General features: G+C 40.3%; 1 long non-coding RNA gene across 3 annotated transcripts in view; it reads right to left on the bottom strand.

The window, feature by feature from the left end:
• Positions 1 to 1700: 1700 nt before the first annotated feature.
• The window catches only part of LOC140460971 (uncharacterized), a 68227-nt gene continuing 49108 nt past the window's right edge, over positions 1701 to 20819 (bottom strand). For all 3 annotated transcript variants that reach the window (XR_011954427.1, XR_011954428.1, XR_011954431.1), the window contains 3 exons: positions 19932 to 20070; positions 7868 to 7896; positions 1701 to 5702 (listed from right to left, as the gene is read on the bottom strand). This is a non-coding gene — a long non-coding RNA (uncharacterized lncRNA). The remainder of the gene's footprint in view (positions 5703 to 7867; positions 7897 to 19931; positions 20071 to 20819) is intronic.

Raw genomic sequence — 20819 nt, forward strand, 5'->3', positions numbered from 1 at the left:
TCCAGGAATGACAAATGTCAGTTAGGAAGATAGTTTAAAGAAATTGGGACTGTTTTCCTTGGAGAGAAGAAGAGAAAAAGAAAAGCTAATAGAAGTTTGCAAAATCATGAGGAATCTGGACAGAATAGATAGAGGTAAACTGTGGTCAATTTTTTTTCATTATGATGTCCATCTATGGAGAATGTGTCTTTTCCTAGATATAGAGACCAAACCTGTACTCAGAAATCCAGGTATTCTTTCACTAAGACTCTATACAACTTCAATGACACATCCTTGCTCCTGTATTCAAATCGTTTTGCAATAAAGGTCAACGGATCATTTCCTTTCCTAACTGCTTGCTGCACTTTCATACTTGCTTTCAATGTCAGGGGTATATTATTATTTTCCAATCTATCACAGTTTATATAATACTCTGCCATTCTTTTTTTCCTACCAAAGTGGTTATATAGAACATAGCACATACAACAGCATAGTACAGGCCCTTCAGCCATAAATGTTGTACCAACCTTTTACCCTACTCTAAGATTTATCTAACCTGCATACCTTTCATTTTACCATCATCCATGTGCTTATCCAAGAGTTGCTTAAATGCCCCTAATGTATCTGACTCTACTACCACTGCTGGGAGTGCATTCCACGCACACACCTACCGCTGCCATCTCCTCTAAACCTTCCTCCAATTACATTTAAATTATGCCCTGTCATGATAGCCATTTCCATCTTGGGGAGAAGTCTCTGGCTATCCACTCTATCTATACCTCTCATCATCTTTTACATGCCTATCAAGTCATCTCTCATCTTTCTTCACCCCAATAAGAAAAGCCCTAGCTCCCTCAACCTTTCTTCAAAAGACATGCCCTCAGTCCAGGCAGCTATCCTGGTAAATCTTCTCTACACCCTCTCTAAAGCTTCCACATCCTTCCTGTAATGAGGCGACCAGAACTGAACACAGTATTCCAAGTGTAGTCTAATCAGGGGTGTATAGAACTGCAGCATAACCTCGTGGCTCTTAAATTCAATCACCCTACTTTATTTATTCACATTATCTGGCTCTTTCCATGCTTTTATCCACACACTCAAACTCAGACAATTTGCCTTGAAGCCTCTTTGCACCTTCCTCACCACTCACAAACTTGTAAACATTATCCTTGATCCTCTCATCAAAAAACATTGACATCTGTGAAAAACCTGAACTCAAGCACTGATTCCACTCCAAGAAAGGTCAATTTATTCCAATTCCCAGCTTCTTGATGGCAAAGCAATACTCAATTTATGCCAGCATGTTACTTCCAATCCCATGTGATTTAATTTTACACACTAACCTCTTATGTAGAACTTTATCAAAAGACTTGTGGAAATCCAAATACACAAAATCCATTTATTCTCCCTTTTCTTCTACTTAAACCATCCAAAAGAAATGCTGGTAGGTTTGTCGAACATTCTAATATTTTTTATGCTGAAGGTTTGACTCACCAATGTCCATCTATAAAATAGCATGATCTACAACTCTAATGGTAACCCCATCTGTTAAATAGTCTAAAAATATGTTGCTGGAAAAGCACAGCAGGTCAGGCAGCATCAAAGGAGCAGGAGAATCGACGTTTCGGGCATAAGCCCTACTGAAGACTCGTCGATTCTCCTGCTCCTTTGATGCTGCCTGACCTGCTGAGCTTTTCCAGCAACACATTTTTAAGCTCTGACCTCCAGCATCTGCAGTCCTCACTTTCTCCATCTGTTAAATGGTCCAGATAATGTAATATTGCACTGTCTTCATGTAAAAATCTCTAATCTTCCGAAAGCCAAACTGATACAAATTCTAAAAATGCCTCAACATTGTCAACACTTTTTAAAATAATTAGCTGGAAAAAGAAACTTCTGTAGCAAACTCACTGTATTCTGACTTGATCCTGTGCTGCACTTCAAAACAAAAAAAGATATTCTATACTTTTGTTATTTATGGACTCAATATTCACATTATCAGATCTGTCCTTACTCTGAATTTGCCTAAGTATATCCGAAAAGTCAAAGGTTTGGCCCCAGATTAAGGTGACCAGATGTTCAAGCTTTTCATTAATTTCCAGGTGTCCTGACAATTTTCTAAAAATAGTTTGAATGCCGCAGTTTCCAAAAAAAATTCCCTTTTCATCAAACATGAATCTGTCTGATATTTCATCCTTCTTCCTGCAAACACCCATCAAATTTCAATGCTTTCCAAACAGTGGATCTGTGACCCTCTGCCTTTATATCTCCAAGAGAGTTGTCACAATCTTTTTAAGCTGACTGCTCCATTGCTGATGACACTATTTATCCTGGTTTTAACCAGTATACCTGGTTTCAAACCAGAGAGGAATGGAAGAAAGAGAAAATTGCTCAAGCACTCCGTGATTTCGACTTTGCCCTGAGTGGCTAAAACAAGAGAACATTCTTCACGGAAAATATTAAGAAAAACTATCCCAGAATAGAGTTGCCAGCTCAGGGTGGACACATTCAGGGAGACCTTTTAGCTTCAAATGGCTCTCCCCCAGATGCCCGCAAGCTGTAGCTCAGTAGATCAATCATCAGAGAGTCTACCCTCCCAATTGTAAAATCTGATCCATACTATTCTGGCTGTCTCTCAGCAGATGATGTGTTTCTTATATTGTATTCCTGCTTCTTTTTGGTTTTATGTTTTCATTGCAGTATTATAATAATTTTTTTTGTTAACATATTAAATTTTCATGTTAGTACTGACTGACTGTGAAATTAATTAAATGTGTTGCGCATTAGTGAAACACATTTGTAGGCCATCCCTTCCTACAACTTCCATTAACCTAACTGAAAATATCAAATGACTAGCATTAGAACGCACACAGTTCATTCATTTACATAGAATTGGCAGCACAGAAACAGGACATTTGAACCAACTAGTCAATGCTGGACTCCAGATGTTCCCAAATATATCAATGGTTTGGCTGTGGATACCTAAAGTGATATTTCCAAATTTGTGGATTGGTTGGGGGCTAAGAAAGATAAGTAAGAATCTGTGTTCTGAGGAAGGTGTAAAGTGGCTTCAGGAGGATGTGGACAGGCTTAATGAATGGGTTCCCTCGACATGGAATGTACAGCCTTACAGAAGTGGTGGCAAATATAATCATGGATATCCCCCCCACTGAGAGTTTGGCAAGCTTAAAAGAGGAAAAAAGCAAGGCTATGGCTAATGTAGAAAACTTGTACAAACTTGATAGACTCAAGTCTGTGCTTTATGACTATATTTTATGATTATATTATCAATAAATACAAACATAATGGAAATCAAAAGTAGATGAGATTGGGAAAAATCTTACAATATGGATTACATTTATGAGTTTACAGCCTTTGAAGTCTATGTGTTTGATTATTAGTTTGATTATTTGATCAGTGAAGGTTGGGGACAATATTTCATCCTCACTAACACTCAACACTGGAGCCCCCCAGGGGTGCGTACTCATCTCTCTATTGTACTCACTGTATACCCATGACTGCATCACCAAATAGCAGACTAATGCAATTTACAAGTTTGCTGATGACACCACCACAGTCGGTCGAATCTCAGATGGCAACAAAACGGACTACAGATGGGAGGTAGAGGACCTGGAAAAATGGTGCACTCAGAACAACCTAGCTCTCAATGCTAGCAAAACCAAGGAACTCATCATTGACTTTCAGCAGGATGTTACTCATGCCCCCTACACATTAACAGCAGAGAGGTGGAACAAGTGGATAGTGTCAAGCTCCTGGGAGTGGTCATCCACAACAAGCTTTCTTTGACTCGTCATGGGGACGCACTGGTTACAAAGGCCCAACAATGTCTCTTTTTCCTCAGGCAGCTGAGGAAATTTGACATGACGGCGAATACCCATGCCAAATTTTATAGGTGACTATCGAGAGCATTCTGTCTGGTATGGTAACTGTTCTATTCAAGGTCGGAGATGGTTACAAGAGTCTGGCCTGGAAATCACAAAGGCCAATCTCCCGTCTACAAAATCCATCTACTAGGCCCACTGTCAAGAAAAAGCAGCATTCTCAAAGATCCATCCCACCCTGGCAATGTTTTTCTACAATCTCTACTATCAGGGAGAAGGTATAGAAGCCTGAACATGCACTAGCCAGTTTTGAAACAGTTTCTACTCTACTGTTGTTAGAATACTGAATGGACTCAAATTCTTAATATTCGTCTGTATCTGTGTTTTTGTTTTTGTCACTGTTTACCTATTATTTACCTATCTGTGCTATTTAACTCTGTGATCTGCCTGTATTGCTCACAAGACAAAGCTTTTCGCTATGCCTCGGTACAAGTGACAATAAATTACATTCAATTCAATTATTATGTTTAACCAAAAAAAGAAAGCTGCCTTATTAATCTTTATTTTCAGATTACATTTTACTTGTTCAAAGTGAATATACAGTTGCTTACACTTGACTGTATCTGCAAAAGAGCATCCAAATATCTGATCATATCGCCCAATACCAGCCTTTCTGCAGCACCTCTTGAATTTCCACTTTGCAGATTGGATTAACATCATTCATGACATCAGTGCAGCATCTTCTACTGTACCTCCACGTCCTGACCAGCAGGGGGTTACAAAGTTAGTACTTTAGTCTACTCCTAATAAGTTTGTACAAGTTTACTTTCATCACTAAAACATTGTTGTACATTCACAATTCTTTCTGAACCTATGGCTAAAGGCCAGTAATATGAAACAATTACATTTGCAGAAACTGTTTTTGAACTATGTCATTTTGAAATTTCAGTCACTTTTATGAGGTCAGAACTAACTAGTGATTTGGAGGATATGTCTTTGGTTTGCAATAATTATAGAGTTCCTGAGTTTATAAGCCTTAATTAACAAATACAGTTTTCTCTCTACAGCATTTTTGGAGGACGGTATTCCCCTTGGAAACTCAGTACTGTGGTTCAGTTGACTTGGACCACGACACATAACCAAAGAACAACGCCATTTCTTTGAAGCAAATTATGTTATTTGCTCAGTAAATTCATTGTGAGTAGATTAGGATGACATTTTTCATGTAAACATCAGCTTGAGAAATAACCCAAAAATGTACACTGTTATAACATGGTATCTTCTCAACTTTTGGAATGATGGTATTATAAGGATGGTATCTTCAGGTTGTAAGTTTGCTTGCTGAGCTGCTATGTTTGTTTTCGTCACCATGCTCGTTAACATCATCAGTAAGACTCCAGTGAAGCGTCGGTGTCTGTCCCGCTTTCTATTTATGTGCCTTGGTCTGTTAAGGTGGGTGATATCACTTCCGGTTCTTTTTCGCAGAGGTTGGTGAATGGGGTCCAAATCGATGTGTTTATTGATGGAGTTCTGGTTTGAATGCTAGGTCTCTAGGAATTTGCGTGCATGACTCTGTTTAGCCTCTCCTAGATGGATGTGGTGTCCCAGTTGAAGTGGTGTCCTTCTTTATCTGTGTGTAAGAATACTAGCGATAGCCTCTCATGTCTTTTGGTGGCTAGTTGGTGCTCGTGTATCCTGGTGGCTAGTTTTCTGCCCGTAGCCGATGTAGTGCTTGTTGCAGTCCTTGCAGGGTATTTTGTATATAACATCCAATTTGCTGGTTCTTGGTACAGGGTCCTTTAGTTTCATCAGTAGTTGTTTCAGCTACTGATATCTTCAGCAGTACAGCTCTCCCTTTTCCTCCAGTATCCGAAGCAGACTCTCAAATAGGTTAAAAGAAATAAAAATGATTAAACTTCATAAGGTACTGTCCTGGCAGAATTTTGTAGGGTTAAGGTAATAACTGATCTTGTGGAAAAACAGAAAAAAATTTGAAAGATGATCCATTACACATAATAGAGTATATCTAATACCGTGTTCACCAGTTTCAAAGCTCCTCTAACACATATGAATTAGGAGAAAGGCATCTGGCTCTCAAGTTTGCTCCACCATTTAATTTGATCATGATTGATCTAATCGTGGCCTCCAGAGTCAGGTGCAGAAAATAATCATGAAAGCTAATGGAATGTTGGCCTTTCTATCCAGAGGACTGGACTATAAGAACATAGATACAGTTATACAAAACCCTGCTTAGATCCCAACTGGAATATTGTGAGCAGACCTGGGCTCCACACCTTAGGAAGGATATATTGATCTTGGAGGGAGTACAACGTAGGTCAACAAGAATTTCGGGACTTCGGGAGTTGTATGAGGAGAGATTGTACAAATTAGGCCTGTTTCCTCTAGAGTTTAGAAGGTTAATGAAATGATTTGACAGAAGATTTCATGATATTAACAGGAAAAGATAAATCATTTCCACTGGTTGAAGAATCTAGAACAATGGGGCATAGCCTGAGAATTATGGCTAAACCTTTAGAAGAGATGTTAGGAAACACTTCTGCACACAAAAGGTGCGAGATGCTTGGAAATGTCTTCCACAAATGGCAGTGGATGCTGGATCAGTTGTTAATTATAAATCTTAGATAGAAAACGTTTTGTTAAGCAAAGGTCTTAAGGGACATGGGCCAAAAGCAGATTTAGGGAGTTAGTCTACAGATTAGCCACAATCTCATTGAATGTTGGAACAGGCTCAAGGGGCTGAATAGCCAATTCCTGTTCCTATGTCGCTATTAGATGTTACATCAAGACTCCATCGCCCCTATTACGTGGAAATAAGCTTTCACAAGGCATTATTTTGAAGAGCCAGGTCCTAGACAATCAATGTATTCCCTAACCAACATCAATAAAACAAATGATCACTTCATTCTCTAATTTCTGTTTGTCAAAACTTGTGAGATGGACAACTGCATTTCTGACATTGTAACAGGAACTACACTGGGAAAGTACTTTGGGATGACCTGGGGTCTTGAAAGCTGCTAAGTAAATACATGTTTATTCTTTGTATCTTAATAATTCTTTACGGAGGTTTCATAATCGCAATTATGTTTGTTGATTTTGATTTATCTAATTTCTGTACAGGTAGTTCTGCTATTGTGCAATAGTTACATTCCTGTGCGATCCTGAGCTATACAAAAATCACACAATAGAAATACACTTAAAGTGTTGACAATGTAATCATATTATAGCCGACACATTCTTGAAAAGGTTGTATTTTAGAAAAAGCATTTCCTCTTCACCCAATCGTTTTACAGCCAAGTCGCATTAACGAAAGACTGACTGTACTTGCACAAGTTTGTCATCTGAGATACATTACTACTTCTGAAAAGACCTGAAGCATTTTGAATTATTATATTTTTCAGAGGGAATTTGCAATGTCACACTGACAATAACAAAAAACTACCTCTAGAGGATGAAAAGGTAAAAGGTTGCAATAACTTGTCAGAAGATAAGCTGACATTCCTTTGCTGGAGCAGAATTTGATGGAACTACACACTCCAGTTCTGAAGGAAGGTCCCTGAACCTGAAATGTTGACTCTCATTTCTCTTCACTGATGCTGATGGACCTGCTGAGCTTTTCCAGCAATTTCTGTTTTTGTTTGATGGAATTGCTGTAGATTATCAGAATATTATGTTTTCTTGTGTTTCTAAATTTCCAATGTTTGTTCTTTTCATTTCAATGGTGGCATTGTTTTTCTTTTATATTTTACTTCCAAGTTCAAAATGTGTACATTGAAAATATTTAATTTGAGCTAAACATCTACATTTCAAAGCTACAGCATCCACACAAAATACTAAACCCCTAACTCATGCTATTTAAACAAGATTAAAACTGACATTCTCTTTCTCCAGTGCGGGATTTGCCACTTTTTCCAAGAATCAAATTAAGGCTTGAATGTTCCCTGTTTATACTCTTGTATCACTAGTGTTTGAAAGTAAAATTGCTGCAGTTGTACATTATTGATCCTTGAAATAGTAGAAGAACTTACCTTTCCAGCTTTTGTGTCAAAGTTGGCATCTAGATTAAAATCGAAAGAATTGTAAAAACAAATGCTTTGAATAATCATTCAAGCCAATTACAACAATTAAGTGCGCAGACATTATCATTTATTTGAGAGTAATGTTAAGCCCAGTGCTCTTAAGTACATCAGCAAAAAGACAAAAGTGAATTTGTCTTAGACTGAGGGAACAACGAAGTATAAATCTCACATCACTCTCAAAGCCATTTGCAATCACGGCTGATATGAAATGATAGATCCAGAAAAATCTGAAGTTGCATTTTGTTCCTTTCTTTTAGAAAGTATGAGTCTGAGTTTCCACAAGGGTTCTGCCAGTCGTTAGCTATAGTTCTTCTGGAAGAATAGATATAACCACCAAGAAAGCAGCTCATCTGCCCTTTTCAATGAGGTGACTGATCACTACACTAAACACTCTAGAATTGTGACCTCAGCAAATTCAAGGCCTAGATTTCTTCAGAGTAGTCAAACAAACTAAAAGGTTTGATACAACATGGTCCTACTGAGTGTTTTCTCAGTTGGGAGGGGAGGGTGCAGATACAATAGGGTGGATGTCCAGCCACCTTTACTTCTCATCACCACCAAATTACAGAGGGTGGGCAGGCACAAAGATTGGCAGCCCATCCACCATATGGAAATAAATAATTAAGGGTCAATCACACTTGTCCAAGGCTCATATATATCCACTGATGTGGGCAGGAGGGCATCTCATTTTGTTTACAGGCTTTTATAACTGAAGGGGCATCTTTGAAGTGTGTCTTTGGTGCATCAGAGGTTCAAACCCCACCTCCCCCCAGATGATCTTCATCCTTGCATGGCTTTAAAACTCATCCCTCCCCACTCACTCACTCACTCCCTCCCTCACTGCAGTGGCCAACCTCTCCCTACCCAATGCCCTTAACTTATATGGGCCCAGGATTCCATTGGGCCTTCTTGGAACTGGGCTACAGTCCAGGCAACTAAGCTCTGGTAATGCTAGAACTGTTTACACTGCATTTCCTCCCAATGAGGGGCAGAAATCCCACCTTTAATTTACTCTGCCAGCAGTGTGTTTGTTTCCTGGCAGGATTCTTCTGGGCCATTGGCTAACCCACTTTCAGGGTTAGTGAGGTGAAGCCATCCACCCTGCTCTATAAGATGACCATTAACATGGTTTCTCCCCACAGACATTGCCTGATCTGCTATGTATTATTTTCTGGATTTTCATCTTTCTAGTTTCAGAATCTTCAATTCTTTGTTTTTGAATTTTATCCCTTTATTGATTTTTGCTCCTTGGAAAATGCAGCAATGTGTATGTATATTATCTCTGTGCACATCAGCTTTTAACTTTTTAAAAAAATTTCTTCTTCTTGAAAGTCAGATATAATATTTTCCATACTCTTTCGCCTTTAACCAGATTATCATTTCAAAATGTTTTTAATAATTGTGACTGGTACCATTGACATAATCAACTTTTTGCCTTTACACATTTTGGTCCTCATACTATTTTTACAACTAACTTGCCAAATAAGCTGTGAATGTTTACCTCTCAGTCATTTTTCTACATTCTCCTCATTTCTATTTCACATATACCTTTCCAATATATTACCCTGCAAAAGTAGAGTAACAATATTCATCAAGCATCTTCCTCATCTTTTGACTCTCAATTACTTTATTTCTATTTTTTTAAACTTCTCCTTGCATTTCTTGAACAGATAAAGAAACTTCTGTCTTACATTTCTGTTAACTACCCTTAAAATATGATGCGAGAAAATATGCCTGAAAATGTAAATGACCACGGGATCAGAAAATCAGCCTCAGAACTGAACAAGATCCCTTCAAGCTAAAAATGTGCTAACATTCCAATAAAATATAAATGTAAACCATGCATATAGTGTTTTGCTTAAAATTGAACAATCACTGAGCATCAGAAAGAATATCATACCTGAACAGCATCCTTAACTGTTCTTTTTGGATATTCCCATCAGGATTGAGAAAGGGTTCATTCAACAACAGGGTTATACTGCCTTTTTCACAATTTCCATTTAGGAAATATGACAACAGAGAGCCTTCAAATTTGAGAAAAATCACATCCTTAACCTAGAATGGACTTAAAGATTGACAGGACTTATCACAAAATACCTCAGCCATAATATTTCAACTGTAATGAGATTGGAGCCTGGTAACTTGCATTTCTAAACTTGCTTGATCAACCTTGGTGATTCATCAAGAGGGTTCAATTGGTTGCTCTAAACTACTAGCTACAGAGGAATCAATTTATCAAGGAAACTCAACGAAAATGTCAATGCAAATTCTCAATGATCAGACCATGATCACCTATAGTTTTGATGAAATGTCACGAAAAAAACTTTTCATAGCAAAGTACAGCACAGAACAGGCCCTTTGGCCCACGATGTTGCGCAGAGGATTAATCCTTATGTAAAATAAAATAACTTAACCTACGGACCCCTCAATTCACTGTTATCCATGTGCATGTCCAGCAGTCGCTTAAATATCCCTAATGACACTGCTGTCACCAAGACTGCTGGCAACGCATTCTATGCATTCTCTGCATAAAGAACCTTCCTCTGATGCCCCCCCCCCATACCTTTCTCCTAATATCTTAAAACTATGACCCCTCATCCCAGTCAATCCTGCCCTGGGGAAAAGTCTCTGGCTATTGACTCTATCCATGCCTTTCATTACCTTGTACACCTCGATCAGGTAACTGCTCTTCCTCCTTCTTCCAGACAGAAAGGTCCAAGCTTAGTCAACCTCTTTTCATAAGGCAAGCTCTCCAGACCAGGCAGCATCCTGGTAAAACTTAGTTGCATCCTTTCCAAAGCCTCTGTATCTTTCCTATAGTAGGGTGACCAGAACTGGACACAATGTTCCAAGTATGGTCTCACCAGGGACTTGTAGACCTGTAGCAAAACCTCATGGCTCTTAGACTCGATCCCCCTGTTAATGAAAGCCAAAGCACCATATGCTTTCTTAACAACCCTATTCACTTGGGTGGCAACTTTGAGGGATCTGTGTACTTGAACACCAAGATCCCTCTGCTCCTCCACACTGCCAAGAACCCTGTCTTTAATCCTATATTCAGCATTCGAGTTCAATCTTCCAAAATGCATCACTTCACATTTATCCAGATTGAACTCTAACTGTCATTTCTCAGCCCAACTCTGCATCCTGTCTATGTTGCACTGCAGCACGCAATAGCCATCAATACCATCAACAACACCTCCACCCCTTGTGTCATCTGCAAATTTACTAACCCACCCCTCAACCTCCTCATCTGAGTCATTTATAAAACCTACAAAGAGCAGAGGCCCAAGAACAGAGCCCTGCGGGACAGCACTCAACACTGACCTCCAGGCAGAATACTTTCCATCTACAACCACTCTCTACCTTCTGTCAGCCAACCAATTCTGAATCCAGATAGCCAAATCTCCCTGTATCCCATACCTCCTGACTTTATGAATGAGCCTACCATGGGGAACCTTATCAAATGCCTTGCTGAAGTCCATATGCACCACATCCACTGTTCGACCTTTGTCAACCTGTTTTGTCACCTCCTCAAAGAACTCAATAAGATTTGTGAGGCATGACCTGCCCCTCCCTGCCTTTAATCACATTATGCTTTTCCAAATAGTCATAAATCCTATCCCTCAGAATTCTTTCCAAAACCTTGCTGACCACAAATGTAAGACTGACTGGTCTGTAATTGCCAGGGATTTCCCTATTACCCTTCTTGAGAAGAGGAACAACATTCGCCTCCTTCCAATCCCCCGGTATGACTCCCGTGGAGAGTGAGGAAGCAAAGATCTTCACCAGCAACTTAGCAACCTCCTTCCTTGCTTCCCAGAGCAGCCTAGGATAAATCTGGTCTGGCCCTAGAGATTTATCAATCTTAATGTTTGCCAAAATTTCCAGCACATCAACTTCATCAATCTTGATCTGTTCAAGCCTGTATCCCAGCTCCTCAAAGTTCTCATTCATAACAAGATCCCTTTCCTTAGTGAAAACTGAGGCAAAAAACTCATTTAGGACTTCCCCTATCTGCTCAGACTCCACGCACAAGTTCCGTACGCTATCCATGATCAGCCCTACCTTCTCCCTGATCATTCTCTTATTTCTCACGTATGAGTAAAATGCCTTTGGGTTCTCTCTAATCCTTCATGCCAAGCCTTTTTCTGCCCTCTCCTGGCTCTCCTCAGTCCATTTCTGAGCTCCTTTCTACAAGCCTGTAATCCTCTAAAGCTGTGCTAGATTCTTGCTTCCTCTACTTTATGTAATCTGCCTTCTTCCTTTTGACGAGAAGCTCCTCTATTCTCGTCATCCAAGGTTCTTTAACCTTACCCTTTCTTGCCTGTCTCAGAGGAACAAATTTGTGCATCACTTGCAACAACAGCTCCCTAAGGAGTTTCCACATGTCTGTTGTGCCCTTTTTGTGGAACAATTGCTCCCAGTCTGTACTTCCGAACTCCTGTCTGATAGCGTCATAATTTCCTTTTCCCCAGTTAAACATCTTCCCTTGGTAACTGCTCCGTTCCCTCTCCAAGGCTATGGTAAATGTGAGGCAGTTGTGGTCACTGTCACCAAAGTGCTCTCCCACTGAGAGATCTGACAGCTGTCCTGGCTCATTGCCGAGCACCAAATCCAAACTGGCCTCTCCCCTCGTCAGCCTGTCCACATACTGAGTAAGGAAACCCTCCTGAACATACCTGACAAAAATGGCTCCATCCAAACTAAGGAGGTTCCAGTCAATATTGGGAAATCTGAAATCACCCATAACAACAACCCTGCTACATCTGCAGTTTTCCAAAATCTGCCAGCCTATGATTTCTTCAATCTCCCTACTGCTTAGGGGGTCTGTAGAAAACCCCCAATGAGGTGGCTGCTCCCTTGCTGTTCCTAACTTCCACCCCATACTGAGTCAGTAGACAAACCTTCCTCAACAACCTTCATTTCTGTAGTTGTGATGCTCTCCCTGATTTACAATGCTATACCCCCTCCTCTTTTTCCACCCTCCCTGTTCTTTTTAAACATTCTAAACCCTGGAACATCTAGCAACCATTCCTGTCCCTGTGAAACCCACAACTCTGTTATGGCCACAACACCATAGCCCCAAGTACTGATCCATGCTCTAAGTTCACCACTCTTATTTCTAACACACCGTGCATTAAAGCAAACATACTTTAACCGATCCCTTTGTTTCATCACGTGAGAAACCTTCCTGATAGATTCACTACATCCTGTCACTGCCCTATCTCGAACTGCCCCCTCTCAGACATGTAGCTCTGATTCCCACCCCCTCCCAAACCACATGAGCAAATCTTCCACCCAGGACATTTGTGCCTCTCCATTCAGGTGCAACCCATCCTTCATGTACAGACCCCACCTTCTCCAGAAGGCATCCCAATGGTCTAGGTATCTGAAGCCCTCCCTCCTGCACCAACCTCGCAGCTACGTGTTAAGGCATTTGCCATTGGCATTTTCTTTCAACAATGTTGATTTGTGTCAGGTTGAATTTCCCACACTTCCTTTTCCCTAGGGAAGCTTTGCATTTCAGTCTGTTTAATCTATCTTTAATAAGCATGTTGTGTTCTTTCTGTACTGAAAGTTTCCCATTATTCATACAGCTGAGGTTAGCCATATGTTTCTCAGCAGATGCAAATCTTTTCACCAAAGCAAAGTGATTGTGACAAGTGCAGCTTTTAGGTTTAGTTGAGATCTTGGAAACACCTATGAACTTTGTCCACCCATCCTCCTATCCGTATATTATGACAAGTATGTTAGTCTCTGTATTTGTGATTACTTTAGAAAATCCTTTCAATAGTTGCTTTAGAAAATTGCAAAGCAAAGAGCCCCAGCTGACTCATATCCAGGCATTTCATGATTTTAGGAGCTCAGATAATCAGAGGTCATTTCAGACACAAGAATCCGAAAGTGGTTTAAGTGATTGTAAAGTTAGACTTTATTCTAATAATGTGAATGTCAAAATTTGTATCTCGTACAAAAATAAATATCTTTGCTTAACAATTCAAAATGATCATTAATGGCAGTTTATTTGCAGCAGATACTGAACCAGTTGGATAATATTTTTGTGCAGTAACTGATTATTCGCAAGAATATTTTTCGTGTTGTGCAATCATGACTTTATTAAAGATGCACAACTCACAGTAAGCTAAGAATATTTCTATGATACAAATGCATACATTGCTAGCCAGAATTGTTTGGTTTTTACATTAATTTCAAAGATTGAATTATTTATCCATTGTAGGCATTTTGGTTATATCAATCATGCATGTATCCAACTACATTTTGTGAAATTATACTTCACTTTAAATTGAACCATAGATTTTATATGCCCCCATTAGTTTTCTACAACATCTGAAAAAGATTTAGGGTATGGTAAAACTGTATACAATGAGTCATTAAAGTGCTTATTTTGCTTATGGCAACATTTTTACTTTATTAGGGCATTCAATATTCTCATTGGCACTTTATGAGTTACAAACATGAGACAAATTCTGTTTACAACAACTCAAGTATTTGTTCTTGCTATTCATTAAAATCAGTGACATGACATTGTATTTATTATTTGCAGAGACAGGGTTGACTATATTTCATCATGAAACTTGTAATTAGATATTTTCTTTTTCAAGCATCACTATTCTATAAAAGGATAAATTTTGCATGGCCCCATGCCACTGACACAGCTGTAATGTTAAGTATGTTGCCTTTGTGTGAACTCCGACCCACAACTGTATACAAACAATACATCAGATTATAAACAGGGATTGACCCCCATTGCTTGATTTACTAAAGGATAAAGTATATACTGGGTGTGGCTCAGCAGCCCCAAAGCTGCAATTGACATCAAGTTAGAGAAATACATTGGCTATCTTTGTGTAATAGGCATTGATGATCAACTGCATTAGAATTAAACAAGTTATTGTATTAAAACTTATTAAATAAGCATGAATGAGAACATAAATCTTACATACAGTAAACACAATAAAGAAAGGGACTTCAGTTTACTGTTGTCCAGATCATTGTGCAAGTGCCACACAGTTCCCTAATACATTCAGCACACTAGATGGCAGGCTATTCCACATGTCAGTATATAAACGTGAAGCTTCCAGCTCAACTATGACAGGATGCAGGCTGCAGCCTGAATCAAAGCCAGTGCAAGAATTTTCCTTTTGCTTAAATACTGACTAGTTCAAACTTCCTAGGCCTTGAGGATTAAATAAAGCTGTTTCCTGGTTGTCTCGTGAGAAGGATGAGTGAAGAATATTTTTACAACCTTCAGGGAATAGTTTTCAAACCTATGAAGTTTAGACTAAAAGCATTTAAATGGGTTTCTTTGTATGTTAAATTTTGATTGTCATACCATATGATTCTGGTCCCTGTGCTGAAATATTGAACACAGCATAGATTAGCTTTAGCATATTTTCATTTAGTTCCTCCTGTTAGACTTTAGAGTTGTAAACAAAATAAAAACCAAAAGAACTGCAGATGCTCGAAATCAGAAAAAAATATAGAAATTGCTGGAAAAGCTCAACAGATCTCGCACTGTATGTGGAGAGAAATCAGAGTTAATATTTTGGGTCGACTGACCATTCCTCAGAACTGATAGTAACTAAGAAAATGTCATTTTATTTAGTAAAGGTGGGGAGGGGTGGGGGGGGGGGGTGGGGGGGGTGTGGCAGTTGGGAACAGGGTTAAGGAATAAATGATAGGTGGGGAAGAGTCCAAAAAGAGAGAAGAACAGTTGGACAGACAAAGGAGTGGGTAACGGTCTGGTTCGGAGGGTGAATAGCTAATAATGGAGACTGCTAGCTAACAATGGGTGTGTTTAATATTAGACTATGTGATAACAAGGCCTGGTGTGTAAGGACATGGGCAAGCTCAAGCCCTAAAGTTCTTGAATTCAATGTTGAGTTTGGAAGGCTGCAGTGTCACCAAGCGGAAAATGAGGTGCTGTTCTTCCAGTTTGCACTGAGCTTCATTGAAGCCCTGCAGCAAGCCTGAGGCAGAGATGACGGCCAGGGAACAGGGTGGCACTGAAGTGGCAGGCAACTGGACATTCAGGGTCTTTTTTTGCAAACGGAACACAAATGTTCTGTGAAATGGTCACTCAGTCTACACTGCGTTTTCCATGGACAGGAGACCACATTCTGAGCAGTGAATGCAATAGGCTGGGATTTGTAAAGTGCTACTACACCTGGAAGGTGTGTCTGGGTCCTTAGATACTGAGGAGGGAGGAACTAAGCGGGCTGGTGTTTCACCTCCTGCAATTGTAGCGGAAGATGCCGTGAGGCTGCAGGGGTGTGTGTGGAGTGGAGGAAGAGTGGACCAGGATGCCCCAGAGGGAATGGTCCCTTTGGAAAACTGACAAGGGAGGGGAGGGGAGAGGAATATGTGCCTGGTGGTGGAGGAGGTGGAAATGACGGCTAATGATGCTCTTGATGTGGATGCTGGTGGAATGGTAGGTAAGGACATAGGGAACCCTATTGCTGTTGCAGCAGGAAAGACAGGGGGTGAGAGCTGAAGTGTGGGAGATGAGTTGGACCCGGCTGGGGCCCTGTCAACAATGTTACCGGGGAATCTTCAGTTGAGGAGAAAGGTTGATGTTTTGGAGGTCAAAGTTAGCATCATTGGAACAAATGTGACAGAGATGGACGAATTGGGTGAATGGAATAGAGGGAGCAGGGTGCAAGGATGTCTTGTCCAGCTAACTCTCGGAGGTATATTGATGATATTATTGGTGCTGCCTCCCCCACTCATCAACAATTGGAAAGGTTTATCGATTTCACTTCCAATTGCCACACCACTCTCACCTTCACCTGATCCATCTATGACTCCTCCCCTCTCTTCCTTGACAGCTCTATTTCCACTTCTGGGGACAGACTGGCCATCAAAATCCACTGTAAACCCACCAACTCCCACAGCTAGCTAGACTATACATCCCCGCACCTTGCTTCCTGTAAAGACTCTACCTCATTCTCCCAATTCCTCCATCTCTGTCGCATTTGCTCCAATGAATTGTCAACAACCAACAGGGTAATTACTGGATGAATAATTCTGGCTGTTGAAAGCGTTTGGTGTCTTTAATAGTTGTTTCAATTTGCAGAAGTCTACATGGATTGGTGTTACAAGTGCTAAAGGACTCTTTTTTTTTGCTGACTTCAAGGTTCCTGCTCAAACCAGTTGCTCCCAGTCATAGTGCACTGGTGGGCATTTCCATTCAAATGCAGCATAATTTGGAGATTGTGAAGAAAGTGCATAGAACAGGACAAGATTAAACAGGATGTCATAACCACCCAGTGTTATCTGGAAACTATTCTCTTACCAGAACGTCAGCGAGGTGCAGTATCTGCTCTCTTGTTGCGGACCCTTCTACCAAGGTAAAAAGTTTCTCTATATTTCCCTGTGCAAACCTCATCAAGATTTTGAACACTTCTAGATATTTTCCCATTAACCTATTCAGAGATGTTATTGCACCTCTCCAGAGCAGTTGGACTTGAACCTGGACTTTCTGGCTCAAAGGCAGGGACACTAACATTGACCACAAGAGCTCCACAAGTGCAATGTGTGAGATCTCAGCTTCATCAACAATATCCTTCATTCAATCTACAATCTGATGCAACCACAATTGCAAATTTTGACCAGGGCAAGAACCACATTGGCAGCCTCTGTGAAGGTGACTGTGGAAATTCATGCATCTGGCTATTCCCAGGCTGGAGCTGCAGGGACCTGCAATATCTCACTGCTGGATAACCATTGTTAAGTAAAGATGCCATGGAGGCTTTTTGTTCAGAAAGCTATTTTCCAGAGAGAAGCAGGTGAATTAAGGACAGGCCTTCACAGGGATTACAAGCAGGTTACCACTGGCTGTATTCACAGTACTATATTTCAAATTTATCCTTTACCACAAACAAAAGTGATTCCACACTCTCAACATTCAGCTGATATGGAACAAAAAGGAAAATCTTTGTTCCTTCAGTTTTTCAGCAGCCTGCTGTGTCAGCTGCATTTGAGTCACCAAAACAAATTGAAGGGTGACCACTGAGTAATAAGGACCAGGCCGCTAAAGGGGCTACTAAACTGTCCCATGCTGCATGAGAGTGAACACAGGATTCCCAATACACCAATCACCTCCAACAATATTATTCTGCGTGCTCTCCTAACCAGATCCTAAATGAAGTCTGCAGTAGACTCCATGTGTGACCTTGTACTCTGCCAAGCTGCATTGCCTTCTGCTGGGGCTAAAGCCCACTTGTTCCCATTGTCTCACCATGAGAAGGTTCTGACTTTAATTTACCCAGCAAGATCCAACACTGTATCAACATCAGGGTTTGTTGCTTGAAAATGGATAAATGGATAATTACATGGCGGTGGAGTAATTTTAGCTTCAGTCTCTTTGTGTCGTTCCACCTCTTCTTTACCAATTCTGAGAGAACAATGTATCAGGTTAAGGCTGGAGTATGTCCAGTGGATGCAAGTTAGAAGTGCAGCCTTACACCATCTGCATTGTATAATCCCAGAGAGTTTGTGCAGTGAGGGGCAAGGGAATTTATGTGCACTCCAAGATCCCGTTGTACACTTTCATTTCCCAATATATCACCACTGAAATAATCCTCTTTCTTTCTGTTTTTCACAATCAAATGTAAAATATTTATCCACATCTGTCATGTGTGTTGCACAGTCACTCAACTTGTCCGAATCACCTTAAAGCCTCCTTTCATCCTCCTCACAATGTACAATCCTGCCATGGATCATTTCTCCATATTGTGAATAGCTGGGGACCAAGTACCAACCCTTGTGGACATCACTAGTCATGGCTTGCCACTCAATGAAACATCCATTTAATCTCACTCTCTGTTTCTTACTTGTCAACCAGTTCTCAATCCATAAACTGAGCAGAGAACAGGTTACTCTCCATGGCTCTCAATTCCCCAATAGTTGGCAGCTAATTTAGTTAAATTAAGAAACAAAAAAAGAGTAATTCCTGTTGTCTGTTGAGTCTGCTCCACCATCAGTGTGATCACAGATGAACTTTTCCATCAGTTTCCCACTTTATCCTTTTGATTTCTTGAAACTTAAAAATTTGTTAATCTCAGTTTGGAATCTGAACAACTAAAAACCCACAATCCTCTAGTGTAGAGCTTTCTAAACATTAGACATGTAAGGTGATCTTCATCTGAGAATTACTGATGGTGGGGAATTCTGAGAGACAGTAAAAGAAACAAGTTTGGTCCCAACAGGAAAGGGCAGTTGTGTTACAAGTTTAATGGTTGAAACTTCCTCCAGGATTCCCACTCAGCATTCTTGTGAATTTCAGCATTCATCACAGCCATCTGAGTGATTCGTTTCAGTATTACACTGACAGTTAAGCTGCCAATAATATTTCACAAGATTCTAAGAAACTCTAGTGGAAATTATAGAATTGGAGAATTTAGACTTTGTGTGAAAACTATTGGAGTGTGCGAATCCTTATTCAGATAGACGTACTGATAGAAGGAAGTTGGTTGCTCATTTTAAATATTGAAAAGAATAAAGGCTTCATCAATTTCCCTTTGGTATATACAATTCATTAGCTCTGATATGTTTTTTTCCTGAAGAAATTGTTTAACTCTCCTTGTTTTTAAATGGCTGTGCCCAGAGATCCTGCATGACGATCATTGAGGGATGAGAAACCAGCTAATCCACTGATCCACAGGGAGAGAGGAATTTCAGGACATGTCTTTTTGTTCATTGATGCAGGAATTTACAATTTTTACATTGGGTGAATTTCTTTTGTTTCTTGAATCTTTCCTCCCGAATGGAGCTATATCCAAGCAGCATTCAGCAGTGGGAGACCCTGCAGGAAACAGCCCTCAAAGGTTGCTGGCAGGCCCCACCTGGGTCTTCTGGCATCCTGTCCAAATAGCAATGTCCTATCACTCACCCCCTCACCATAACAGCAGAATGGGAGGCTCCAAAATGACCACTCAAGGGTTTCAATTGAACTTGGAACAGGACAGACATCCCAGATCCTTCTTACCTCAGACTTTGGCAATCGCCCGAGCTGGGGGGAGGGGGTGATTCATTCTCCATCCAGAGCTGCCTCTCCCATTCCACACTCCCTCACTGTCTCCCAGCTATGGAGCATTAAGTACCATACATTCTTCTCACGATGGCACCTGTAAAGTAGATGACTGACAATCAATGTTAGGAGACTTAACATCATTTAGTTTGCTACCTATTGCATAGCCTTGCTGTGCAATTGAACGAGCTATGCAATGTTCTTATTTGATATTTCTGTGTATTACTTTTAGATATTTTCAACTGCTGTTTCTAAATCTCACCATATTATTGAAAATTTTACTTTAGAGCAGCTGCATCCATTTCATAATATCACATACTTCCAGTTTTACAGAGAGTCATAGAGATGTACAGAATGGAAACAGACCCTTCGGTCCAACTCGTCCATGCTGAGCAGGTATCCCAACGTCATCTAGTCCCATTTGCCAGCATTTGGCCCATATCCCTCTAAACCCTTCCTATTCATATACCCATCCAGATGTCTAAAATGTTGCAATTGTACCAGCCTCCACTACTTTCTCTGGCAGCTCATTCCATTAACATACCACCCTTTGCATGAAAACGTTACCCCTTAGGTCTCTTTTATATCTTTCTCCTCTCACCCTAAACCTATGCCCTCTCATTCTGGACTTCTCCACTCCAGGGAAAAGACTCTGTCTATTTATCCTATACATGTCCCCTATGATTTTATAAACCTCTATGAGGTCACCCCTCAGCCTCTGATGCTCCAGGGAAAATAGCCGCAGCCTATTTAGCCTCTCTCTATAGCTCAAATCCTCCAACCCTGGCAAAATCCTTGTCAATCTTTTCTGAACCCTTTCAAGTTTCACAACATCCTTCTTATAGG

This window comes from Chiloscyllium punctatum, chromosome 3, assembly GCF_047496795.1.
Source record: "Chiloscyllium punctatum isolate Juve2018m chromosome 3, sChiPun1.3, whole genome shotgun sequence".
Classification (NCBI taxonomy): domain Eukaryota; kingdom Metazoa; phylum Chordata; class Chondrichthyes; order Orectolobiformes; family Hemiscylliidae; genus Chiloscyllium; species Chiloscyllium punctatum.